Source organism: Oratosquilla oratoria, chromosome 25 (genome assembly GCF_046742065.1).
Source record: "Oratosquilla oratoria isolate Oo_2021 chromosome 25, ASM4674206v1, whole genome shotgun sequence".
Lineage (NCBI taxonomy): Eukaryota > Metazoa > Arthropoda > Malacostraca > Stomatopoda > Squillidae > Oratosquilla > Oratosquilla oratoria.
In genome coordinates this window covers 25,676,788-25,689,276 of record NC_134801.1, presented here as the reverse complement: position 1 = coordinate 25,689,276, position 12,489 = coordinate 25,676,788, and the positions used below count along the sequence as shown (strand labels likewise).

Genomic DNA, 12,489 nt, shown 5'->3' with positions numbered 1-12,489 from the left:
GCCTTGGTGGGTTCTCTTGCCCTATTTATAGGGAACCATACTCAGCCCAGGCAGGCCTCTTGCTATATTATGAGTAACCATGCAACCAGCGTACATATATGGTTAGAGGGGATATTTGATAGTCAAAGTTGATTACCGGTATATTTATCTTCTTGAGTATTACATGTGCTCACAAAGAATTTGGCTATATTTGCTCCTCAATTCAGCATATCTCTTTAAACTAGTAGGGATTTAAACAGACTGTTAAACACATGGGCATTTAAATGTGTGTATTTACCTAGTTGTATCTTACAGGAAGGGGAGCTATGCTCGTGGTGTCCTGTCTTTCTATCTTGCAGTGTCTAGTTTGCTCTTAAATTTGTGTATATCATTTTGTGAGTGTATTATTTACTGTATATAATTATTATTATTAATATAAAGGCTGGAGTGAATAGTGATGGAGTGAACGGGAGGGGGTGACTAAGGATGAGATGGATGGATGGGGTAAAAGGGGCATTGAGAAAGAGGGTGATGTCTGTTGAAGGGAGAAGACAGATGATAGGGTTGAGTGGAGAATTGTTGTATATTGTTAGGTTTTTATTTAAGCCTGCTTACAATAGGGCTCTTGGTGGGTGAATGACTACCCGCGCTTGGGGTAGTCTCTATGAGCGTGACTCGCAGTTGCCAGCTCTCACAATAAAAACTCCTACATCTCCCCCTCAAGATTGTGAGGGAAAAACAAAACAAATACCTTGACAATCTGATTACATTGAACAAAACAATATAAATGGTAATTCCAATGACATACAATATGAACAAAATTGAACAGCTATATTATGTAGTCGTCCAGCCATCTCGGCTGAGACCTGAGCCTTTGAGGACGTTCCCTTCTCAGGGAAGCAGGCGGAGGCGTCCCCTGGGTCGGTGGTTGCGGCTCGGGTGAACCCCCGGGGGATAATGGCCCCCGTGGTGGCGCGGCCATTCTCAAATGGCCGCGGGTGCGCAGTGAGATGCGACCGCTTCCGTCCATCCTCACTGCATACTGGCGGTGTGGGTGGACTTCGACTACGGTACCAGACTTGCTCCATGCCTTAGTAGTCTGGTCCTGAACCCACACACGGGCTCCCGGCTGCAGGCGGCGCCGTCGACGTTGCTGGCCCGTGCTATTCTGTCGTATCTCTGCATGATGTTGCGCCATCTGAGTCTCCCTCTCCTCCAGGGTCCGCTGCCACTCACATTTGACTTTGTAGTTCTGTTTGACCGTGGGGACTCCATCACGTAGCTGTCTGCCAATTGTCAATTGTGCGGGGGATGCGTTTCCTTCTCGTAGAGGGGTGTTGAGGTATTGGAGGAGGGGAAGTGACACCTTGTCGTTGTCCAGGCTGCCGCTGGTCCCTGTGTTGTCTCGCAGAATCCTCTTGGCTGTCTTCACGGCGGCCTCGGCTCGGCCATTGGACTGAGGGTACTGAGCGGAGGAGAGGCGGGTTGTGACGCCCCATCTCATGAGGAAAGCGGTCATTTCCCCACTCACTAGGTTCGTACCTCCGTCAGTAGAGAGTTGTTCTGGGGCCCCCCATCTGGTGAAGTAGTGCCTTAGGTGCTTCATGATTTCGCTGGACGTGGCACCCGAGGGTAGGTGCGCAACTTCTAGCCAGCCAGTGAGTCGGTCGGCGTAGACTAGGTATGTTTGACCTGCCAGCTGGAATAGGTCTGCCACCGTCTGCTGAAAGGGGTAATCGGGGGGTGGGGTGAGAATGAGGGGCTCAGGTGGTTGTGACGGCGCGTTGGCATTGCAGGAGTTACATGTGGCCCTGTAATGCTGCAGGTCACCCTCCATTCCAGGCCAGTACACCGTCTGTCTGGCTCTTCTTAGCATGGAGTCGAGGCCCTGATGGCTGGCGTGAAGGCTAGCTGCCACTCGTTGTCGCAGAGCCTCACGGATGACAAGCCGCACACATCCCTGATCATAGGTATAGGTGACTAGGCCACGGGACACTGCCAGTCTGTCTCGTACACCGTAGAAAGGCCGCAGGCAGGCAGGCTCCCGTGATCTGTGGGACCCCCAGTCGCCGCTGCTCACTCTTAACACCAGTGACTGGTATGTTTGGTCCTCAAGGGCCGTTTGCAGCATCATCTCTTCGTCGATGGTGGCGCACCCACTCAGGTCAAGGGCAGCTACAGTAGCTGCTGACATGGCTGCGGCGATAGCGACGTCTTGTTCTTCATCCATCTCGTCCGGATTAGACTTGGCCACGGGATACCTGGATAGGAAGTCGGCTGCCGCGTTGTGTTTCCCCGGCAGAAAGCGCATGGTGAACCTGTACTGCAGGGTCTGCTCCTTCAGACGAAACAGCCGTGGGTTGGTGATGTCCTTGAGGGCCTTGTCGCCAAAGAGCCTAACTAGGGGCCGGTGGTCTGTGGCGATAACCAGGTTGGGGCACCCCAGGAGGAAAAGCCGGGCTTTACGCAGGCACCACGCTACTGCCAAAGCTTCCCCCTCCACCGGTGCATATCCCGACTCGGCCGGGGTAAGGTGCCGGCTTCCGCATAATGCCAGGCGCCAGCCTCCCTTGCAGCAGTGTGGAGCAGTGGCTGGCGGGCATGAGCAGTACTGCTGCATCACCACGAACCCGATGCCGTCCTTGCACCAGTCCGTGATGGCGATGGTAGGTCGGGTCATGTCGTAGTATGCTAACCCCTGTTTGGCTAGCTGACAGATGATATCTTTGGCTTGTGTGAATCTATTCTGGAGACACTCGTCCCAGTAGACAACCTTACCTGCTGGTTTCTTCAGCAGATCCCTGAAGGGCGCCATAAGAGGGGCAGTGGCCAGGAAGGGCGCCAGTTGGTTCACAAAGCCAAACCAGGAGCGCACGTTTGTGATGGACGGTTTTTCTGGCATCTTAAAGTCCCTGATGGCAGTAAGGCGCTCTGTAGTCTGTTTGTATGTGTCCCAATCCAAGTGGTAGCCAGCGAAGTCGACCTTCCTCTGGCAGAAGCGAAATTTCTCCGGCTTTAGTGTCACTCCAGCCTTGGCACATACTTCCAAAAAGTCGTAGGCGTGCCAGAAGGCTTCTTCTATGCCTGCGTCATAGAGGAGTGTGTCGTCCACGCACTTGTATTTCCGCGGCAGGTCGATGATGGCGTCGTCGAATCTTTTGGTATATGCATCCCCCGCTGCGCAGTGTCCCATGGGCGTTCGGCAATACTGGTACCTGTCCCACGGTGTGATAAACGTAGTGAGGCGCCTGCTCTCCTCGTCCAGTTCCACCTGGTGGAATCCCCAGTGCGCATCTGCCACGGTTTTGTAGGAGTGTGCCGGGACCCCAGAGGCCATGTCAAACGGGGCAGGGGTGTGGTGAGTCTCTCGTAGGCAGCATGCGTTGAGTTTCTGGAAGTCGACCGTGCGGCGCGACTTGCCAGACTTTTTGCCACCACGACCATCCTGGCACACCACTCTGTGGCCTCTCCCGCGGGGACAGGACGGATCACGCCTCTCTGGACGTCCTCATCCAGCTGTTGCTTGCTTGACCTCCGCTTCCCAATGTTTCGGGACGGGGGCGGGAGTGTGGCAGGCATAAGGGACAGCGTCGGGTGATAGGTGGATATGATGAGGGGGCCCCGCCATGATCGGCAGCAGCGGGTACCTGTCGGTGTCGAAGGACGATGTCGAGAAGTGGCCGAGCAGCCATTCTTGTAGCCTCGGCACGTTTTCCTCGAGAGGAGGGAAAGGCATGGTTGCTGGTCTGGGTGGCGGACCCCGGCTGTCGCTGCTCCCCCCGCCCACGCTTGCTATGGTCGGTACTGGCGGATGCGGAAAGCCTTCGTGTACCAGGCCCAGATCCTTGCAGGCGGCGAGGGACAGATAGACCTGCCGTACAGACCGTACGAAATACGCCTCCTGTTGGGTGGAGCGGCCAGGGATGCTAAAGTGGCAGGTTATGGTCCCCAATGTTGGTAGGTTAATGTTGGCGAGGCCGCGCAGCAGTGCGTCCCTTAAGTTGCCTTGGCGAGAGGCCCAGAGCTTTCAACAGCTTGGGTCCCGCTACACATACCTGCGCGCCTGTATCTGCGATGGCTGTGGTGGAGTGCTGTGTGTCGCCATCCGGCCCGGAGACGATGACTTGAAGCCGTGGCTGGCTCATCACCCCGGCGGTCGCTACCACAGCACTGGCCACAGCGTCCTTCTTCGTAGATTTCTTACCCCCTTTGCACACTTTCTGGAAGTGGCCCAGCTTTCCACAAGCAAGACACGTTGCGTTTGCTGCCGGGCAAGCTGCCCTACCGGGCTGGTGTCGGTCACCGCAGTGCCAACAAGGGCGGTGGCGGGCTTTCCCGGGACCAGTAGCAGCGATGACGTCGTCGTCACTCGCAGCGTCGTGCATGACGTCACCAGCGGCAGCCTCGGGATGGCGGTTTGGCGGGAAATCGTGCGCGTCCCTCTGAGCCGCTTCAAATGCCACACAGTAAGATCTGAGGCTGTCAACCTCTTTGAATTGAGCGTAGCACTGTAATACCTCGCGTCTTAGGGTTGGTTCACGCAACCCAGCAATGAGCTTCCGCACTAACATATATTCACTTAAACTCGCGTCACAGCTTGGGCACTGAAAAGCACAATCTAACACCATCTGGGAACACTTCGTGAAGTAATCGCCCACCGACTCCCCCGAGGCCTGCTTGACATTAAAGAAGTCCGACCATTGTACTGCCTGGTTCGCCGCACGCAACACTAAAAAGCTGACGTTCTCCAGGGCCTCGGCAGCGGGAAGGGTGTCCCAACGAGCCTTGGGGAACCTGGCGTCGAGCGCCTTTTGGAGCCTTGGGGTACATAAAAGCCGGATGTAGCGCGCGGCGTCACCGTCGCCGACAGCGTTGAGCTCGATCCAATCCTCCAAAGACCGACGCCATGACCTGAAGTCTGCTGCAGTCATGTCCAGGTCGCACTTCTCCAACCCAGCTGTGCTAAGGGCCTTGCGGCTTGGTGTCCCCATCGCCGCCATGTCTCGCTGCAAAGCCGCTATGGCTCCCTGCTGGGACAGTAAGAGCGTCTGAGCCTGTGCTAGGAGGCTTCCTCCTTCCCTCCGTCTACCTGATGTGGCAAGGAGCCTAGGGCGTCTCGGGGTGGTCATCGTAGATGCGTAGGAAGGATTATCACTGCACCATGTTAGGTTTTCATTTAAGCCTGCTTACAATAGGGCTCTTGGCGGGTGAATGACTACCCGCGCTTGGGGTAGTCTCTACGAGTGTGACTCGCAGTTGCCAGCTCTCACAATAAAAACTCCTACATATATGGATGATACTGTGATGCATGGAAAGGAATGGGTGGGGGATAGGGGTGCTAGAGAGTGGTTATGTGTGAATGATATTTTGATGCATCCCGAAGTGATTTCTCCCTGTCTTTTTTTCTGCATGAGGGGACAGAGAGGGGGGTTGCTAATTGAGTGAAGCTGTCTTGCTGTGGATGTGGTGTGTCTTGCTGCATTGCTTCTGACCTAAGGCAATGGGTGAGATGCAGGAATGACCTGTCATTCAGGAGGAGATGAGAAAAGAGGGGGGGAAGGCAGGGGAGAGTGGGTGGGGAGTGAAATTATACTATTTGACTTTGGCTACTTCTCTTGTAAGGGGGAAAAAACCCTTGTTATATGTATGTATATAATTACACCTCAAATGGTGAAATAAAGGTATTATTATTATTATTATCATTATCATCATCATTTAAATGAAATAGGATCTAAACAGTATAGAGATTAACCATTTATAAACAAGTGTGGTTTTAAAGACAATTTTTAACAGCATTTGGATTTAAACATATCCCTTTTTAAAGGGACAGAGAAACTTACTGTTTAAAGCACTCCTGTGATCTTTGTGATGTAGATTATAGAATTACAAAATCAGGGAGAATCCAATTTTTTCTGTTCTTTTCAGACCTTAGTGGGAAGATTCTTCCAGCAGGCCAGGTACAGGTCTGAGTGGCACCAAAGACCAGCGCTGACAGCAACATTGAGGTCAGCTTAGACCTCACGATGACACCATTGACCCTGACTTCCTGGCCACCACTGGGAACAATGAACTACTCAACACCAATCTTTTGTCTGTAGGTGTGAATGTTGTTTGGCCACAAGATATGTCCGACAACTCATTGGAGGAAGAGAGGTCAATGATGGTGTACCACCTGTGAGGAAGCAAGTGAAGCAGACTGCTACTCCAAGGGGACTAGAAGGACATCAACATCCTACCACTCCTCAAATACATTCATCCAGCACCAACATCCATCAGCATTCTTTTCGGGTACTTCAAAAGCCTCTTTTTGTTGGAGTTGACAGAGATCATTGTGTATCATAAGAATCTCTGCTTGGCAAAAGGACAAGAATACCAACTTCAGCATGGACAAACATGAGATCACGGTGTTTTTTTGAGTCCTTGATTACATGGGCATCTCCAGCTTCCCAAGCACAGGGGACTCCCGGGTTATGGAGACAAGAGATGAAGTCATGTCCTCTAAAAGATTCTGGCAGCTTTAGGCATTTCAACAACAACCATCTGGCTTGATCATTCTGTGATGGATTCTTCAAGATATGGCCTGTGATATCTTAGATCATGAGGTGGTTCCTGAAAGTCAGTGCTACTCCTATCCAGTCCATTGAAGAGGTAATGGGGATCGGTAATGGTGGCCTACAAAGGGAAGAGGGCTGGGAAACTCCAACAGCACATAAAGATGAAACCAGACAAGTGGGGATACAAGTTATTCTGCCTGGGTAGTATCAATGGTTTTGTCCACAACTTCCTCATGTATCAAGGAAAGCTCACCACATAGCCCTCAGTGAGCAGGAGGATATGAATGTCAGCAGTAAGACTGTGTACATTTTAGTGAAGACCTTCAAGGAGCCCAACAAGTCTGCAGTGTATGTGGACAATTTCTTCACCAGCTTTGGTTTGGTGGAGTGCTTGAAGGACACATATGGCTGCTGTTATGTTGAGACAGCATGAGTCAACATCATCAAGACTCCCCCTCTGATGTTTGTGAAAGAATGGACAAAAAGGCACCACCCCATGGAATCATTGACTTACTGTTCATTCAATGGAATACATGCTGCCCATTGGAAAGAGAAGGTAGTTAAGTATATACTCTCCTCTAATGCTGTCATTAACTCCAAATCTTCTATGCCCCAGTACAACAGGCAGACCAAGGAAAAGGAGTTGACATACCAAGATGTCATAACGGTGTACAATGGGAGGTTGGGGGACATTGACAAAAGTGACATGCTAACACACCTTTACACCTATGAAATCCTGGAGGTGGTTCATGAGGCTGTTTGGGTATGCTACTGACATCTTCATTTGCAATGCATGGATCATGTACAAGTGAGACCGAGATCCTTAGAGAAAAATCATTGCCTCTGAAAAACATCCACCTGGACATCTCCCACTTCATGAAGTGCACCAATGTATTTGTCCCAAGTGCTAGCAGTTCTGCTTACCCCACACTGGCAATACCTTTACCAAAGCAAGGACAGAGGGCAATCCTTCCATCTCCCAGTGAATAACAGAACATGTCCACCCAGCAAATGCCCCAATTTGTCACCATGCAGCAGATCTATAAACACTGCAGCACGAAGGGGAACAGTGATTGGTCCCTATGAATGTGTGACAGTTACCACTTCACCCTGCGCCTGTTGGACATGAGGAACTGCTTCACAGCCTTCTACCAAGTGATGTCACCAGTTCTCTAGTAGTGGATGTGCAGCAATTGCCATGTTTGCCTATGTTTCTGTTGGCCTATGTTATGTTTCCTATATTTAATATAGTGAATAAATGTGTGAACATTGTGATGAATGTGGATAGGTGATAAAGGGAACATGGGCTGAGGGAAACGCTTTTATTCCTAACTAGTTTTGCCTGAGTGGCTTCAGAGGAATAATGCTCAAAGTCAAGCTGGCCAATTTATACAAAACGAGAAAGGAACGCGACAACTTGTCTTGTAACACCAATCAATGTCGCCTGTATGGTGGAATGAGTTGTCCACCTCTCGGTTGCCACTGTCAGTGGATGAATTATCCGTCTGCTGGTTGTCTCGTGGTTGAGTCATCCCCCTGGGTCAGGGGCTGTATGTATTTTGTTCATGATAATGATGCATGCTGATGCTTTACCCCATACCAAATCCCCAATCCTGTAGATGTTTTTCTAGTTGGTGATGAAAATAGACTCCATCACTTTTCTTTCTCGCCTAGTGAGATTCTCTGCTAATGTTTTTGCATCATCCCACTTCGGTAAATGACCTTGTTCATCATCATGATTAACTAATGCATTGCTTATTCTGTGGTGTATAATATCTGCTCTATGTTCTTTTAGCCTAGTGTCCAGGCCCCTGCTAGTTTCATCAAAGTATTTCTTATCGCATCTACCACACAGAATTTCATAAACTAAACTGTTCTTATTTTTTGTGGTGTCTGGTTTATTTGTTAAAAGGTCCTTCACTTTTGTACTATTGGATATTGCAAGCTAAATGTTAGAGGATGACGTAAATTCGTCAAGGTCTCGTGTTAGAATAGAGTTTGGGACCACCCACTACTTATTGTTGGCTTTTTCTCCTTTGTTACGTAAGATGTTACAGGCTTTCTCTTCCAGAATGCAAAGTAATCCTTTAGGGTACTTGAGTCTTTCAAAAGCCGACTTTATTAAATGTATTTCTTCTGTTAAGAATTCCTCACTACAAATTTGAAATGCTCTCTGAAAAAGCCCTATCACCACACCTGTCTTTGCCTCCTATCATGTGCACTGTAAAAATGAATGAAGTCATTTTTATTTGTCAGTTTCCTGTAAACTTTAAATTTAACATTATATCCTGACCTTATCATGGTGTCTAGAAAAGGTAATTGTCTGTGTAACTCACTTTCAACCGTAAATTGATTATTAATGTTCACACTGTTGAGCTTAGTAAATTTTCAATGTTTGTATTGGAATGGGTGATCACAAGTACATCATATATGTATCTTAACCATACTGTATTTTGTGACACTATGTTGAGGAAAACCTTTCTAGCATCTCCATAAAAAGTGAAGCCATGACCACACTGAGGGGGGAACCTATCACTAAACCTGCACGATGGTGGTACTCTACTTCGTTAAATTCAAAAGCACTGATCCTGTCGCACATGGATAATTATTTAAAATAATTGTGTTTGCACATGGGTAATCTCTTATCTAGGACCTCCTTTACTGCATCTAGAGCTCCATCAGTTGAGACATTAGTGAAAAGACTTTTTACATCAAAGCTCACCAATTTCTTTGCTTTAAAGTTCACTACTTGTAGCCTCTTTTAAGGTCTGCTGAGTTTCTAAGATGTGCCTGGCTAAGTCTGCCCAAAGCCGCAGAAAGAAGGGTGGCTAAAACCTTGGGTGCACTGCCAATCACAGAGGTGATGGGTTGTGATGGGATATCTGGTTTGTGTAACTTGGGTAGACCTCGTATGGATGGTGTATCAGGGGCTTCTTCTATCAGGTGTGTTAACTTTTTTAGTCATTCCGTCTTGGTCAGTAGGTATCTGGCTCCTTTGTCAAATAACTCTGCCTCCTTTTCTGCTCTGCCACGGGGTTGTCTAAAATATGTGGACCTGTTGGCTAAGAGGTCAAGCATCTTCTTAGTGTAATCATCTGTATCTAGGATCACAATGCCTCCTCTTTTGTCAGCTGTGGTAATGATGATGTTGTCCATCTTCTTCAACTCATTAAACTATGTCAGAATGGACAGTCTCCTCAAGGATGTGGACGCAGTGAAATCTAAGATAATACCTTGCTTGAAGTCTTTTTCAATGTCCTTGTCGTCCCAACGGCTGTTTTTTCAAAAAGAAGATTGTTGCTCCATCTTGCTGGAAAAAAATCTCCTCGTCCCCAGACATCTCTTCAGTTCTTGGACCGACATTTTCCATCAGTAAATTTAAGTAAACTGAGAGTTTGGTAAAAAAAAAATAGTCCAATGATGCCTAGTGTTGACATCCCACACCACACTGTAACTCCTGGTAAGTTCAAATGTGTTCCATAGTAAAATGTGGATTTTCAAGGGCCCAGAGTGTGCAACTGGGTCAGTTAACCGACATAATTGCACATACTGGGCCCTTGAAAATCCACATTTTACTTAAATTTACTGATGGAAAATGTCGGTCTAAGAATTGAAAAGATGTTTGGGGATGAGGAGATTTACTTCCAGCAAGATGGAGTGCCTCCCCACTACCATCGTGATGTATGGGCTTACCTTAATGCAACACATCCAAACAAATGGATTGGTAAATGAGTTAGCATTGAATTTCCTGCACGTTCCTCAGACCTCACGCCAATGGATTTCTTTTTATGGGGATACCTCAAAGATAAGGTTTATGCTACAAAACCAGTGACAATCGATGATTTGAAAAATGAAATCTGAAGACAATGTCTTCCAATTCCAAAATAAATGTTTGTCAAATCCATTGTTGTACGTTTGGAAAATAATGGAAACCAGTTTAACATTTGTGAACATGCAAGAAGGAGAGAGAACATTAAATAATTCTAAATGACATTAAATAATCATTTCTACAACATTTTATTTTTCTGAATTTAATTTAATCCCTTTGGATTGTATCTATGTCGATAAACACCTACTTGAATACAAAATGCATGAGTACTGAGAAGTCAAAGAGTGAGTATATTTTTTTGGGATACATTAGTCTGTCAAAAATTGAGTACATTTTTTTGGGACACCATGTAGTTATATAGTAAAAAAAAAAAAATAATAATAATAATAATAATAATAATAATGACTAGCGGAACCCGTGTAAATTACACGAAAGAGAAAAGGGTAAATCATTGGATCAAGATGGCAAGAGAGGTAGGATATCCTCTCCCTCTGTTGTCCTTCAGGGTACACTATAATGTCACGCTGGACAGGAGGTGCTCCATCATCACCGACAAATATTGCTGCAATTTCATCATTTGTTGGATTATTATATCTCCTCGCATCATGGCCGGCAATAAATTGCATGGTTATTTTTCTGGGAGACCTCAGATTTAATGCTTCATTTGTTTCAATTATATAGAGCTGTCCATATTTTCTTTCTTCATTTTTATTTGATCTTCAAGACCTTCCAGAAGTTCGAGACCTTCCAGAACTTTGAGACCTTCCAGAACTTCGAGAACTTCCAGACCTTCAAGAACTTCGGCACTTTCGAGAACTTCGGCACTTTCGAGAACTTCGGCACCTTCGAGAGCTTCGGCACCTTCGAGAACTTCGGCACCTTCGAGAGCTTCGGCACCTTCGAGAACTTCGGCACCTTCGAGAACTTCGGCACCTTCGAGAACTTTGGCCCCTTCGACAACTTCGGGGACTTCGAGAACTTCGGCGCCTTCGAGAACTTCAGCGCCTTCGCGAACTTCGGCCCCTTCGAGAACTTTGGCACCTTCGAGAACTTCGGCACCTTCGACAATTTCGGCACTTTCGAGAACTTCGAGAACCTCGACACCTTCGAGAACTTCGGCACGTTTGAGAACTTCGGCACCCGTGTAAGTTACATGAAATGATATTTTCAATACTAATTATCTTGTTCCTAACCTATACATGTTTGAATAAAATGTGATAAGATTTGAATTGTATATTTATTTTAAAAAATGAGCAATACATGAAACAATTTACAAAACTTCTTTATATACAATATTTCTTGTGAAGGTAGTTCCTCTTCTCTGGCCATGAGTAGAATCATTCTGAGGACAAATTTTCACTCTTACACTGTTCATAGACCTTGCTCTTGAGAAGGCTACATAAAGTTGTCCATGAGTAAAGTAAGGTTGTGGTAGGTAGATCCCAACCTTATCGAAAGTCTGTCCTTGAGCTTTATTAATGGTCATTGAATATGATAGGCGGACGGGAAATTGAGTCCTGTGCAGAACAAATGGAATATTTACGTCACTGGGATTAAGTTTAATTCTTGGAATTAAAACTCGCTCCTGAGCATGAGATCCACTCATGATTGAAGTTAGAATACTGTGGTTATGAAGCTCCAATACTTCTAAATGCGTTCCATTACATAGTCCTTGCATTATTGACAGGTTTCGAAGCAGCATAATAATAGATCCAACTTTAAGATTGAGACGATGAGGAGGCATTCCCGAAGGCGTAAGTGAATTTATGAATTCGATTGGATAATTATTGGCTTCCATTTCATTGTCTGATGATACTGAATCTATACTTAGATATGTTTTGCTCTCAGTTGGTAGTCTTCGTAGAATATCTTCATTAACTTTCAAGCAATCTACATTTTTTGGTGACAAAATAACTCTACTTTTCATTTCGTCTTGGGTGCAATTATCAAATATGTCTGATACTAAAGAGTCAATGCATACACATTGTTCTGGGATATCGATCGTAACATCAGAAACGTTATCAAATGAACTCTGCACTCGACCATTTCCAATTTGTAAGAGCCATTGTGAGAAAACTTGTTCTTTTTCATTAGTCCTCATATTCTGAGAGAGTTTAAGTTGATGAA

The 12,489-nt window shown here is 46.7% G+C and overlaps 1 protein-coding gene across 5 annotated transcripts in view; it reads left to right on the top strand.

Annotated features, from left to right (window-relative positions):
• The window catches only part of LOC143038873 (uncharacterized), a 113,702-nt gene that overhangs the window by 39,150 nt on the left and 62,063 nt on the right, over window positions 1-12,489 (top strand). The window lies entirely within an intron of this gene.